At 37.8% G+C, this 14,179-nt stretch overlaps 1 protein-coding gene and 1 pseudogene across 1 annotated transcript in view; one reads left to right on the top strand and one right to left on the bottom strand.

Moving 5' to 3' along the window:
- OR2T1C (olfactory receptor family 2 subfamily T member 1C) overlaps window positions 1-14,179 on the bottom strand; it is a 61,359-nt gene that overhangs the window by 14,130 nt on the left and 33,050 nt on the right. The gene's annotated exons all lie outside the window — the stretch shown is intronic.
- Window positions 5,126-12,772, top strand: LOC138920972 (olfactory receptor 2T8-like; annotated as a pseudogene).

Below are 14,179 nucleotides of genomic sequence, written 5' to 3'. Positions count from 1 at the left end.
AATATTATAAATGAAGCATGTAAATAATTCTATCATTCAAATTTTAAATGGAAATCCTTTCTGTGCTTAAGAGATTCAGTTAGCTTCCAAAGAACAATCTTTTTTTGTAAAATATATTAGAACTCTGAAATAATAATAAGAGATTTACTTCTAATTTAGAGAAATTGAAATATGTAAACATATGCCTAAAACACTACTCAGGATAAAAGGAAGCACAAACTTGTACTGGGAAAAAATATATCACATATAGAAACTTATGTGACATAGCTGAAGTGTTACTTAGGCAAAATTTTATAGCACTCAAAATATAATTTTTATATAGAAAATGTGGTGCAAATAAAGATTTAACCCAAGAAGTTAGAAAAATATCAACAGAACAAATTTAAGTAAGAGGAAGAGAATATAAAACACATAAATAGATATCCATGAATTCTGAAATAAGTAGACAAGATATATAAAGAGGTGATTCTTTGAAATTGAAACAAATGGACCAACTCCTGGTTATTGCTATGAAACTCGGGGGAAAAAAAGACACGGAACATCATTAAGAATAAAACAGAAATGATCTAACCACAAATATGAGAAGAGTAGCAAAATATTTATAGTATAAGACGTTATTTTAACACTATATTAATATAGTTGGAAATGTCAATGAAGAAGATTATTTCAAAATATGTTACATCTGTATCTATATACATAATATAGAGGTATAACTACAAATAAATACGATACATACATATGTATGTATATATATGTATAGCGAAATTACTAAGGGAAAATAATAAGACCCCTAAAATTTGGAAAAATTAAGATTTTAATACAGATGTCTCCCCAAAATTTCTAGTTCAGAAAGCATTCTGTGAATATCTTCTAAGAAGAGATAATTTCAAAATTATTGTAGTGTGTAAATTAATCTTCATTTATTTTATAAACCTGTGTAACTTCCAAAAGAACTCTCATAAGTATAAACCAATCTCATTTATAAATATAGATTAAAATTGCCTAAATTAATATTAGTTATTAAATCTAGCAGTAAATTGAGGATAACATATATGCAAACCTGTTCATGTAAACCCACTCCCTCTCCTTCTTAACACTCTCCAAGGCTCTGTACTGGTTGTGAACTAAAGATAAACGTCCCGTGTGTGGTTTGTATGGCCCTCAATGGCTTGGCTATTCAGTCCTGTGCTCTCCAGTGCTCTCAGTTCTTGGCACTTGCCTTCCATGAAGTAGCCCAACTCAGGAGCTCCCACTGCCTGGAGCACAATCCTCCCATCTTCATCTGGTTTCTGCAGCCCCAGGTCTCAGCTTGCATATACTTCTCTCAGAGGGGGGAGCCCCTATGTTGTTAGTAATAGTGTAAAATGCCCTCATTACATGCTAACATATTTGTTCATAATATCTACAAAAATATCAATAAAATACTTCTATATATTACCAAGAAAAATGACGACATAGCTGGTAATGTACTAAACTTGGAGAAGAATGTAAAACTAATAAAATGCAATTCTGGTTAAAATTCTAATAGAGATTTTTTTCTGGGGAAACTTGGCAAAGTGGTTCTAAATTTAATCTTAAAGAATGAGCATGTCCAGGGGAGAAAAATTTTAAGTATTGACAGAAAAATGTTAAATATTAACCTCTGTGGGATGAGTGTAAAATACAGAGACTGAATAACTGGACAGAGAAGAGTGTTTAGAAATAAACATCCCGCCCCCCCAAAAAAAAACACAGTCAAAAATCATAGCATGTAAGTGAATGTTTTACATAAGAATTCAATGAAATGGAAAGATGGAATTCACAATGTGTAGATGGAGATGAAGGAAAACAGAATATGTCACCCCAAAATATACCTCTTTGACATAAAAGTTATTTTGAGCTAAAAGCAATTAAGAAGCAACAAACTCAGGAAAAGCTCCCCTTTTTCATCCTAAAAGGAGGATCCCATTCTCCTTTTACTGGAGCCAGACTCTTAACAACCCAAAGACAGCACTAGAGGAATCTGCAAAATAACTTTATTCCATTAGTTCCCTCCCACATATTTACCTTCCCATAGTTTGCTAATGGAAGCTTAAAACTGCTTGCATTTGGGGGCCAGCTCAGTGGCACAGCGGTTAAGTGCACACATTCCCCTTCTCTGTGGCCCAGGGTTCACAGGTTGGGACCCCAGTTGTGGACATGGCATTGCTTGGCACGCCATGCTGTGGTAGGCGTCCCACATATAAAGTGGAGGAAGATGGGCAAGGATGTTAGTTCAGGGCCAGGCTGCCTCAGCAAAATAGAGGAGGACTGGCAGTAGTTAGCTCAGGGCTAATCTTCCTCAAAAAAGAAAAAAAGGTTGCATTTGTCCTGTCACTTTTTAATAAACATATTGGTTTTCTTGAAGATGCTGTATAAGCCACAGTTCTAAGCCCCTGCTTTGTTGCTTTTTTGTTGAGGTTTCTCCTGAATGCTGTATGCTGCATGTACCCTGCATGCAGTAATATACTGTTTTTCTTTGGTTAACCTGACTTTTTCTTACAGAGTCCCAGCTGAAAACCTAACATTGGTAGAAGTAAAGTTTTGCATCCTCTACAGAGACAAAATTGCAATTTAGAGGTAAAGAATAAGAGTTTTCTTTCCAATTCACAATTTTTAGACTAGCTGGCTCAAAACCTTAAATAAAAGGAATAAATTCATTTCTAAAATAAAACTTTTATGTAGTGTTTGAATATTTTTAACAAAGAAGTATATTATTTTGTAAGAAAAGATTTGTTTAAAGGATGATAACATTTAGGGTTCTCAATGTGAGGGAGTGGCCTCGTGCATTCTTATGCACTGCTAATGTGAGTGCAAATTAAAACAATTTTCCTGGAAGATTTGGCAATATTTATCAGATGTCTTTAAGAAACATCTACTTTAGCTACCTTTATGAATTTATTTTAAGAAAACACATAGCATGAAGATGTGAGTATAGGCAAAGATGTTACATGAATCACTGCTCAAGAGTTTCTGCTCAATATCATTAAGGAACTTGTAAATTAAAACAAAATTAATTTTCACTTTTCTATGATTGTTCATAATTATTGCACTAAAAATATCTAAAAGTTCCACACCTGGAGGAATTGACGCAAAAATCAACAGTTGATGGGAATAAAATGTTAAGAATTCAGTTATCCAAAATATAAAATTGCTGCTTTCAGGTTCCTTACTAGAGATACTCAACACATGCTCATGGCCATGGACTATAATATTAGAAAATTTAAAAGGAACTAAATATTCACAATTATATTATACTATCTATATACAATGTAATAAAATGGAGTAGTAATTAACAATTTACTAAGCTGGATATATATAATATACGTATTATTGAAGTAATAGAGCATGATAATGATATGCTCATTATTATATCTTATTTTTAGTTCTTTGGATGAACAAAGCGTCTATAATCTTTGAATTATATAATAGAGATTGGGGGTATAAACTAGGCACTATAAACAATGGAAATATTTATTAAAGATATGGTGCCCACTGGGGCTGGCCCCGTGGCCAAGTGGTTAAGTTCGCGCGCTCCACTGCAGGGGGCCCAGTGTTTCGTTGGTTCGAACCCTGGGCGCAGACAGGGCACTGCTCATCAAACCACGCTGAGGCAGTGTCCCACATGCCACAACTAGAAGGACCCACAACGAAGAATACACAACCATGTACCGGGGGGCTTTGGGGAGAAAAAGGAAAAAGATTTAAAAATCTTAAAAAAAAAAGACATGGTGCCCACTGACATAATTTACACTGCTTATCAATTAACAAAGAGACCAAAAAAGGATGTGCTACATCATAGATTATGAATAATGCCCAAACATAACCCTCTTGGAAATAATCAATCTATTAATCTCTTTCAAAGTTTGATTTGTAAAGACACGGTAAATGTCACATAAGTATAAGAAAGAATTCATTGCATATACATCCACTTCTACTACCCTATATACTTACAGGTAAGAAAAATGGAAGCTAAAGTCTTTAGTGAAAAGAGAATTAATCCCTGAAGGTAACAGAAATGCTCCATAGTTTATTTCTAGTTGATGCTATACCTCAGATTAATTTTGTGCAACAAATTAATTTGGGTAAATCTTAAATAACTGATTACATAATTAACCAATAATTAAGTATGATAATTAATCTTTTAATTGATAATCAAATTGGTTAATAAATTAATCTTTTGCCTACATTTAAGAATGTGTGATTACTGGTAAAGTGTGAAAGCTGCAAGTAAGAGCAGTTTCTTTATATTCCTTTAATTAATGCATAAAATTATTAACTTTTTCTGGTGGACATATTTGAGTAGATTCAGACACATTGTGTGAGTCCATGTCCAGTATAAATGTTAACTGTTTAGAGGATTCTAAACCGAGAAAAGTGCCTGTATGCAGGAAGACAGGTCATGGTGCCCTGAGGCGGTAGCTGCCCCAGAGCTCTATCTATGGTAGCTGAAACTTCGGTGAACTGAGATCGCAGGCTGCCTACAGGTATGAAATAGAGAAACTTAGCCATTTTCATTTTCCTCACCAGGAAGTGGAGCTGTAGCAATTCTATATTGATTTTTTGTATGCTTTTTAATTTTAAAATTTGGTTCATCATTACATTGAAGGATATCTTGTGAAATAGTCAAACAAATAGGCAAAAAATATACAAATGTCATATGAGATATATCACATCAATACTAACCAAAATGTGTGAATCTGAAGCTCCTTCAAGAAAGAAGTAGCCAAATTAGAGAAAATTGGGATTACACAACAATATTTCCCAACATTGTGAGTAAATGATGTGTGGCATACTGAAAAGATATACAAAAATGATAGAAATATAACTGGTACTACTATATATATATAAATGTGTATATATATGTAAATGTATATATATATATATATACATTTTCCAGTTTATTTTGATAAAAAGTAATATGTAATTCCAAAGAGATGGATGACGGGATGTTATTGTGAATTGAAAGATTAAAGTCATGCTCATTCCTCCAAGTCTCAGTTGTTTCTATGTCATTTGGCAAAGTTTTCTTAAAGAAATCTCAAACTTCCTTTTAAATAGTTCTCATTTCCTATCCATTCGCTGTCTTCCAGTCATGACTGGAGCCATGGAAAATGCAAATGAAACCACAGGGATAAACTTGATTCTTCTCGGGCTCTTTAACCACATACACACAGACCCATCTGTTCCTCTTTCCCATGGTGCTCATGATCTTTCTCACCTTTCTGATGGGCAATGCCCTCATGATCATGCTCATCCATGAGGATCACGGGCTGCACATGCCCATGTACTTCCTGCTTAGCCAGCTGTCCCTCATGGACATGATGCTGGTCTCCACTATTGTCCCCAGAATGGCAGCCAACTATCTGATGGACAAAAGGTCCATTTCTCCCATTGGCTGTGGAGCTCAGATCTTTCTGTATCTCACTCTTGGAGGGAGGGAGTGCTTTATCTTAGTGGCCATGGACTATGATCGCTACATGACAACATGTCATGCCCTGCACTACATCCTCATGAATCAGAAGCTCTGCTTGCACATGACTTCAGGTTCTGGGACTGCTGGGAGGGTTGGATGGGCTGATGCAGACCTGTGCCACTCTGAGCTTCCCTTACTACCACTCTTGGGAAATCAAACACATTTTTTGTGAGACATCATCACACATGCATCTTGCCTGTGCAGACTATAAGCTTTTTTATTATTATTATTAAGATTATGATAGATTACAACATTGTGAGATTTCACTTGTACATTATTGTTAGTAATGTTGTGGGTACACCACTTACCCCTTCATGCCCTCCCCCCACACACCTTTTCCCTGGTAACCACCGATCAGTTCTCTTTGTCTATATGTTAACTTCCACCTATGAGTGGAGTCATATAGAGTTCTTCTTTCTCTGTCTGGCTTATTTTGCTTAACATCATACCCTCGAGGTCCATCCAAGTTGATGCGAATGGAACAATTTTGTCCTTTTTTATGACTGAGTAGTATTCCATTGTGTATATATACCATATCTTCTTTATCCAATCATCAGTTTCTGGGCATTTAGGTTGGTTCCACATCTTGGCTATTGTAAATAATGCTGCGATGAACATAGGGGTGCAAGGGACTCTTGGGATTTCTGATTTCAGGTTCATAGGATAGATACCCAGTAGTTCAATGGCTGGGTCATAAGATATTTCTATTTTTAACTTTTTGAGAAATCTCCATACTGTTTTCCATAGTGGCTGCACTAGTTTGCATTCCCACCAACAGTGTATGAGGGTTACTTTTTCTCCACAACCTCTCCAACATTTGTCACTCTTGGTTTTGGATGTTTTTGCCAATCTAGTGGGTGTAAGGTGATATCTTAGTGTAGTTTTGATTTGCATTTCCCTGAGGATTAGCGATGATGAACATCTTTTCATGTGTCTATTGGCCATACTTATGTCTTCTTTTGAGAAATGTCTGTTCATGTCCTCTGCCAATTTTTTGATTGGGTTGTTTGTTTTTTTGTTGTTAAGCTGTGAGTGTTCTGTGTATATTATGGAGATTAACCCTTTGTCGGATAAGTGGCTTGTAAATATCTTTTCCCAATTAGTGGGCTGTTTTTTTTTTTCAATCCTGTTTTCCCTTGCCTTGAGGAAGCTTTTTAGTCTGATGAAGTCCCATTTGTTTATTCTTTCTATTGTTTCCCTCATTGGAGGAGTTATAGTGTCCGAAAAGATTCTTTTGAAACTGATGTCAAAGAGTGTACTGCCTATATACTCTTCTAGAAGACTTATTGTTTCAGGCATAATCTTTAGGTCTGATCCATTTTGAGTTTATTTTGTGGTGTGGTGAAAAAGAATGGTCAATTTTCAATCTTTTGCATGTGGCTGTCCAGTTTTCCCAGCACCATTTGTTAAAGAGACTTTCTTGTCTCCAGTGTAGGACCTCCGCTCCTTTGTCAAAGATTAGCTGTCCACAGATGTGTGGTTTTATCTCTGGGCTTTCAATTCTGTTCCATTGACCTGTGGACCTGTTTTTGTACCAGTACCATGCTGTTTTGATCACTGTAGCTTTGTAGTATGTTTTGAAATCGGGGATTGTGATGCCTCCGGATTTGTTTTTCGTACTCAGGATTGCTTTAGCAATTCGCACTCTTTTGTTGCCCCATATGAATTTTAGGATTGTTTGTTCAATTTCTGTAAATAATGTCCTTGGGATTATGATTGGGGTAGCATTGAATCTGTAGATTGCTTTAGGTAGTATGGACATTTTAACTATGTTTATTCTTCCAGTTCATGCGCATGGAATGTCTTTCCATCTCTTTATGTCATCATCAATTTTTTTCAAGAAAGTCTTGTAGTTTTCACTGTATAAATCCTTCACTTCCTTGGTTAAATTAATCCCAAGGTATTTTATTCTTTTCATTGCAATTGTGAATGGGATTGAGTTCTTGAGTTCTTTTTCTGTTAGCTAATTTTTAGTGTATAGAAATGCTACTGATTTATGTATGTTGATTTTATACCCTGATACTTTGCTGTAGTTGTTGATTGTTCCTAATAGTTTTTCTATGGATTCTTTGGGGTTTTCTATATATAAGATCATGTCGTCTGCAAACAGTGAGAGTTTTACTACTTCATTACCTATTTGGATTCCTTTTATTTCTGTTTCCTGCTGAATTTCTCTGGGCAACACCTGCAGTACTATGTTGAATAGGAGTGCTGAAAGTGGGCACGCTTGTTTTGTTCCTGTCCTCAGAGGGATGGCTTTCAGTTTTTGTCCATTGAGTATGATGTTGGCTGTGGGTTTGTCATATATGGCCTTTATTATGTTGAGGTAAATTCCTTCTATACCCATTTTATTGAGGGTTTTTATCATAAATGGATGTTCGATCTTGTCGAATGCTTTCTCTGCATCTATTGAGATGATCATGCGGTTTTTCTTTCTCATTTTGTTAATGTAGTGTATCACGTTGATTGACTTGCGGATGTTGAACCATCCCTGTGTCCCTGGTCTAAATCCCACTTGATCATGGTGTATAATCTTTGTGATGTATTGCTGTATTCGGTTTGCCAGAATTTTGTTGAGGATTTTTGCATCTATGTTCATCAGTGATATCAGCCTGTAGTTCTCCTTCTTTGTGTTGTCCTTGTCAGGTTTGGGGATCATAGTGATGTTGGCTTCATAGAATGTGTTAGGGAGTACTCCATCTTCCTCAATTTTCTGGAATAGTTTGAGAAGGATAGGTATTGAATCTTCTTTGAATGTTTGCTAGGATTCTCCAGAGAAGCCGTCTGGTCATGGACTCTTATTTTTGGGTAGGTTTTTGATTACTGTTTCTATTTATTTACTTGTGATTGGCCTATTCAGATTCTCCATTTCTTCCTGATTCAGTTTGGGGAGGTTGTAGGAGTCTAGGAATTTGTCCATTTCTTCTAGGTTGTTCAATTTGTGGGCATATAGTTTTTCATAGTATTCTCTTATGATCCTTTGTATTTCATTGGTATCTGTTGTGATTTCTCCTCTCTCATTCGTAATTTTATTTATTTGAGATTTCTCTCTTCTTTTCTTGGTGAGTCTGGCTAAGGGTTTGTCCATTTTGTTAATTTTTTCAAAGAAGCAGCTCTTTGTTTCATTGATCCTTTCTACTGTCTTTTTAGTTTCAATATCGTTTATTTCTGCTCTTATTTTTATTATTTCCTTTCTTCTACTGACTCTGTGCTTTGTTTGTTCTTCTTTTTCTAATTCTGTTAGGTGTCATTTGAGGTTGCTTATGTGACCTTTTTCTTGCTTATTGAGGTGAGCCTGTATTGCAATGAATTTCCCTCTTAGGACTGCTTTTGCTGCATCCCAAATGATTTGGTATGTCGTGTTCTCGTTTTCATGTGTCTCCAGACAATATTTGATTTCTTCTTTAATGTCTTCAATAATCCATTGTTTGTTCAGAAGTGTGTTGTTTAGTCTCCACATTTTTGCACCTTTCTCTGCTTTATTCTTGTAGTTGGTTTCTAGTTTCATAGCATTATGATCAGAAAAGATGCTTGATATTATTTCAACTCTCTTGTATTTATTGATGCTTGCTTTGTTTCCCAAAATATGGTCTAGCCTTGAGAATGTTCCATGCGCACTTGAAAAGAATGTGTAACCTGCTGTTTTTGGATGAAGTGTTCTATATATATCTATTAAGTCCATCTGGTCTAATTTTTCATTTAATTCTATAATTTCCTTGGTGATCTTCTGTCTGGATGATCTGTCCATTGGTGTTAATGGTGTGTTGAGGTCCCCTACTATTATTGTATTGTTGTTGATGTCTTCTTTTAATTCTGTTAAGAGTTGCTTTACAAATTTTGGTGCTCCTGTGTTGGGTGCGTATATTTTTACCAGTGTTATGTCTTCTTGGTGGAGAGTCCCTTTTATCATTATATACTGTCCCTCTTTGTCTTTCTTTACCTGTTTTGCTTTGAAGTCTACTTTGTCTGATATTAGTATAGCGACACCTGCTGTCTTTTGTTCATTATTACCTTGGAGTATTGTTCTCCATCCCTTCACTCTGAGTCTGTGTTTGTCTTTGGTGCTGAGGTGTGTTTCCTGGAGGCAGCATTTTGTGGGGTCTTGTTCTTTGATCCATCCTACCACTCTGTGTCTTTTGATTGGAGAGTTCAATCCATTTACATTTAGAGTGATTATTGAAATGTGCGGGCCTACCGTTGCCATTTTATGTCTTGTTTTCCACTTTTCTTCAATTTCCTTTGTTTCTTGTCCCATGGTTTAATCTGTTCTGATGGATAGCTGCTACTCTCTGTTGTTGTCCTTCTACTTATCTCCTTTGCTCTTTGTATTCCCTTTCCTTTTTTTGATTTTTCAGGTATGAGGGTTTTCCTGAGCATTTCCTGAAGTGGAGGTTTTGTGGCAATGAACTCCCTTAATTTTTGTTTATCTGGGAAGGGTTTTATTTCTCCATCATATTTGAAGGATATTTTCGCTGGGTAGAGAATTCTCGGCTATAGGCTGTTGTCCTTCAGATTGTTGAATATATCATTCCACTCTCTTCTTGCCTGTAAAGTTTCTGCTGAGAAATCTGCTGATAGCCTGATGGGGATTCCTTTGTAGGTTAATGTCTTCTGCCTGGCTGCCCTTAGTATTTTCCCCTTGTCATGGACTTTTGCTAGCTTCACTACTGTATGCCTAGGTGTTGGTCTTCTTGCATTGATAAAGTTTGGAGATCTATTGGCTTCTGTCACATGAAGTTCCATCTCTCACTAGGTTTGGGAAGTTCTCAGCCATTATTTCTTTGAATAGGTTTTCTGCCCCTTCTCCCTCTCTTCTCCCTCTGGTATACCTATAATCCTTACGTTGCATCTCCTAATTGCATCTGATAATTCTCGGAGAGTTTCTTCATTTCTTTTTAGTCTTCCTTCTCTCTCCTCCTCTGCCTGCAGCATTTCTATATTCCTATCTTCCAAATTGCTAATTTTTCTTCCATATTATTGGCCCTACTGTTCAGTGCGTCTAGATTTTTCTTAATCTCCTCTATTGTGTTCTTAATTTCCAGTATTTCTGTTTGGTTCTTCTTTATAGTATCAAACTCTTTTGTGACATAGCTCCTGAGCTCGTTGAGTTGTCTATCTGAATTCTCTTTTAACTCATTGAGTTTTTTAATGATGGCTGTTTTGAAGTCATCGTCATTTAGGTTATATATTTCATTTTCTTTGGGATTGTTTTCTGTGTATTTGTTATTTTCCTTCTGTTCTGGAGATTTAATATATTTTTTCATATTGCTTGATGTTGTGGATTTGTGCCTCCACATAGAGATAGAGTTTAGTTACTCCTTCCACTTGTTTCTACTGGTGTGGTGGGGGAGCAGCTGTTTATACTGCACCAACCAGGAACCCTATCAGCTGTTGCTAACTGGGCCTGGGCCCCTCCTCATAGTCACAGTGGTCCTGTGGGTTCCCTCTTCAGCGGTGGGGTCCATCACAGAGGGGCTTAAGGCTGCTGGTGCCTACTGTTGCAGCCCACCTAGACGTGCTCCCTCCTTGGGGTCTGCAGTGGTGTTATGGGCTTTCCCAGTGGCCAGGGGCAGGATCACTTATATTTGCAGCTCCGTCACTGTCGGTGCCCACAAAATCTCACTTGTCCACTATGGGTCACAGCAGAGCTATTGGCATCTTCTGCAGTCTGTGGTTAGCTCACCTAGCTATGCTACTTTTGTCCCAGGGTCTTCCAGCCTTGTGGCTGCCAGATGCGTGCTCGCTACTAGTGCTGTGCAGAGGCTTTTGCTGAGGCTGCTGTGAGACTGTAGGATTTCCCCCTGGGCTACGGAGCTGGGTCGCTTGAACTCCACCCAGCCCCAGTCCTCTCCCCCAGGATCTAGGGGAGCCCCTTGCCCTGTCTGGGGGATGGCTGGACACCTTGAGTTCAGTGGCAGCTGGCCAGCTGCTGCCCTGCCTGGTATTCTCCTCTCCTGGACCCTCCCAGTGTTGTGGATGCTGGGCAGAGCCTCTCCGCCAATGACAGGCAGAGACTTTGCCCACTGCCCGGGTGGAACTCTGGAGCTTCCCCCCGGGCTGCGGAGCTGGCCACTGGGGCTCCACCCAGCCCCAGTCCCCTCCCAGGAGATCTCCAACAGTCCCAAGCCAGGCCCAGCAGTGATTGGGGCCAGCAGTGGAAGCTGGCAGGCTGCCATGCTGCTTGGGATTCTCTCCGGGACCCTCCTCGTGTTGTGGATGCTGGGAGGGGCCTCTCCGCTAAGCTCAGACAGAGACTTTGTCTGCTGCCAGGGCAGAACTCTGGAGCTTCTCCCCCCGGGCCATGGAGCCAGCTGCTGGAGCTCCACCCAGCCCCAGTCCTCTCCCAGGAGATCTCCAGTAGTCCCGAGCCCAGCCTGGTAGTCAGTGGGGCCAGCAGCGGCAGCTGGTGGGCTGCCGTGCCATCTGGGATTCTCTCCAGGACCCTCCCAGTGCCATGGATGCTAGGCGGGGCTTCCCTGCCAATGGCGGGCAGAGGCTCTCCCCATGGACTCAGGTGTGTAATTCTGGAGCTTCCCTCTGGGGTTAGGTGTAATTGCGGGGGGCTTAGGTAGTGCTCTGGTCACCTGTTTCCACCATCGCTCCTCTGGTGTGCACTCCCTCCTGCCCTAGGTGTGTGTCGATGTTCTGGGGGCGTCCGCTGGAAGAAAGCCGCTTGCAGGTACTAGGCTGTTCTGGGTCGGGGTCAGAGAGTTTTCACCTATGTCCACCTCCTCCCAGAGGGAAGTCCATCCGCCTTCCGATGTATAGCAGCATGGGTCTCTCAGGTGTCCCGAGATGCTGCATGGAAATCCATTGTTGAGCGATGAATGTCCAATTAGTTGTAGATTCAAAGGGGGAGAGACAAAGAATACTACTCATGCCATCATCTTGGATCTTCTCCACCAGACTATAAGCTTTTTGAGTTTTTCATGTGTGTGTTCTGCATCCTGATGCTCTTGATCCCTGTATCTCTCACTTTGGATATCCTACAATCTCATTCTGGCTGCTGTGCTCCATGTGCAGGCCACTGCTGCATGAAAGAAAGCCTTTGACACCTGCTTCTCTCACCTAGCTCTTGTAGGGCTCTTCTATGGCACCCTCATATTCATCTACAAGCAGTCCAAGTCCTACCATTCGGTGGCTCATGAAAATGCTGTTTCTGCTTTTTACAGCATCTTCACACCTTTGTTGAACCTCATTATTTACAGTGGGAGGAATAAAGAAGTCAAGGGGGCCTTGAGAAAGTGACTGGAGAGATATTTTCTGCGATTTCAATAGTGAGCATAATTTGCCAATTTGGCACCAGCCAAATTGGATTTAGCTAATAAAATTTATATTGTATCTATATTTTCCTCTCACTTTGCTAGTTTGCATTGGGTTTTTCTTCATTATTTTACATTTTGTACATTAACTAAAAATTATATTTGTCTCACTTTTATACGGTGTTGCATTATTTTTATTCTGAACTTTGGATCTCATCAATAAGAGTAACTGATTGAGGCACTATAGCACAAGATATGCTAGATAATAATTCGATGTACATTATTTGCATATATAATGAAAATAACTAATTATGATAGAATGAATTGTTTAAAAAGTGCATTTTTATTTTGAAAAAAGAAATGCAGATTTAACTTTGTATAACTTTGATGCAACAAATTTCAAATTAATAAATAAGCAGCATGAATATTAAACAGAACACTTATAAGAAAGTTGCAGTAAACATTTGTCAAAATGTTTCCCAGGGGAAGATTTTCTGTCACTATATGTGATTAAAAAATTCCTAAATAAAAAGATTAACAGATTGGACTATACACATTTAAATATTTTTAAAATATGTATTAACCATGAAAGGAAGAAGTCAACATTTTTATCTGTGAAACAAAACTAATTAAAATATTCACATGTGGTAAAATTTACCACATAAATTAATACAGATTGTATATTTATTCACTGTACTAATTAAGATGAAAAAAATCAAAGTAGTTTTGCACATCTTAAAATGAATAAATAGCTACTTTCTATTAAATTTTATGCAGTTAAAAAGTGATTTTAAAGCACAAAGAAGGCCCAGGGCTGAAGGTTTTACCTTTTCAGTGATTAACTGAAAGGAGTGTATCAAATGGTTTTGGAGAAGTCTTAATACATAAATTCTCTGCAACTTTGATTTAGGGTCATTTATTTCTCAGAAAAAAAGGAAAAAAGACATGACACACACATTTTTATTTGAAAGAAACATCAGTTTAGCAATGAGAAAAACAAATTAAAATAGTCTTGTCAAAAATTATTAAAATATGAGTTTTGGTGATGTGTGACAAGTTACCACAGCTAGTTTATTTAACTGTCATGCATCAACTTAAAATAAAGCACCATATCTGTAGGTCTTCAAGGAGTGAAAAAAACATGCTCTTCCATAGTTTCAATAATTGTAAGATTTTGCTGCTAAAAGAATGTCAGATCCTTGAAACAGAAATGTAGGAATGAAAATTTATATTTGCTCATATTTCTCCTCTTTAAATTTAATGAATTAAATTAGAATAAAACTAGAGGCAGTATGCCAAATTATGACTTTAAACATCAGTCTTAAACATTATTAATTCTAAATGCATACACATCGGAATTGATACTATATTCCAGGCCATGTGAAACTGTATGCTTTAGCCTTTAGTCACTTAAAAATTGTTT

This window comes from Equus caballus, chromosome 27 (genome assembly GCF_041296265.1).
Source record: "Equus caballus isolate H_3958 breed thoroughbred chromosome 27, TB-T2T, whole genome shotgun sequence".
Classification (NCBI taxonomy): domain Eukaryota; kingdom Metazoa; phylum Chordata; class Mammalia; order Perissodactyla; family Equidae; genus Equus; species Equus caballus.
This window is presented reverse-complemented; position numbering and strand designations above follow the sequence as displayed.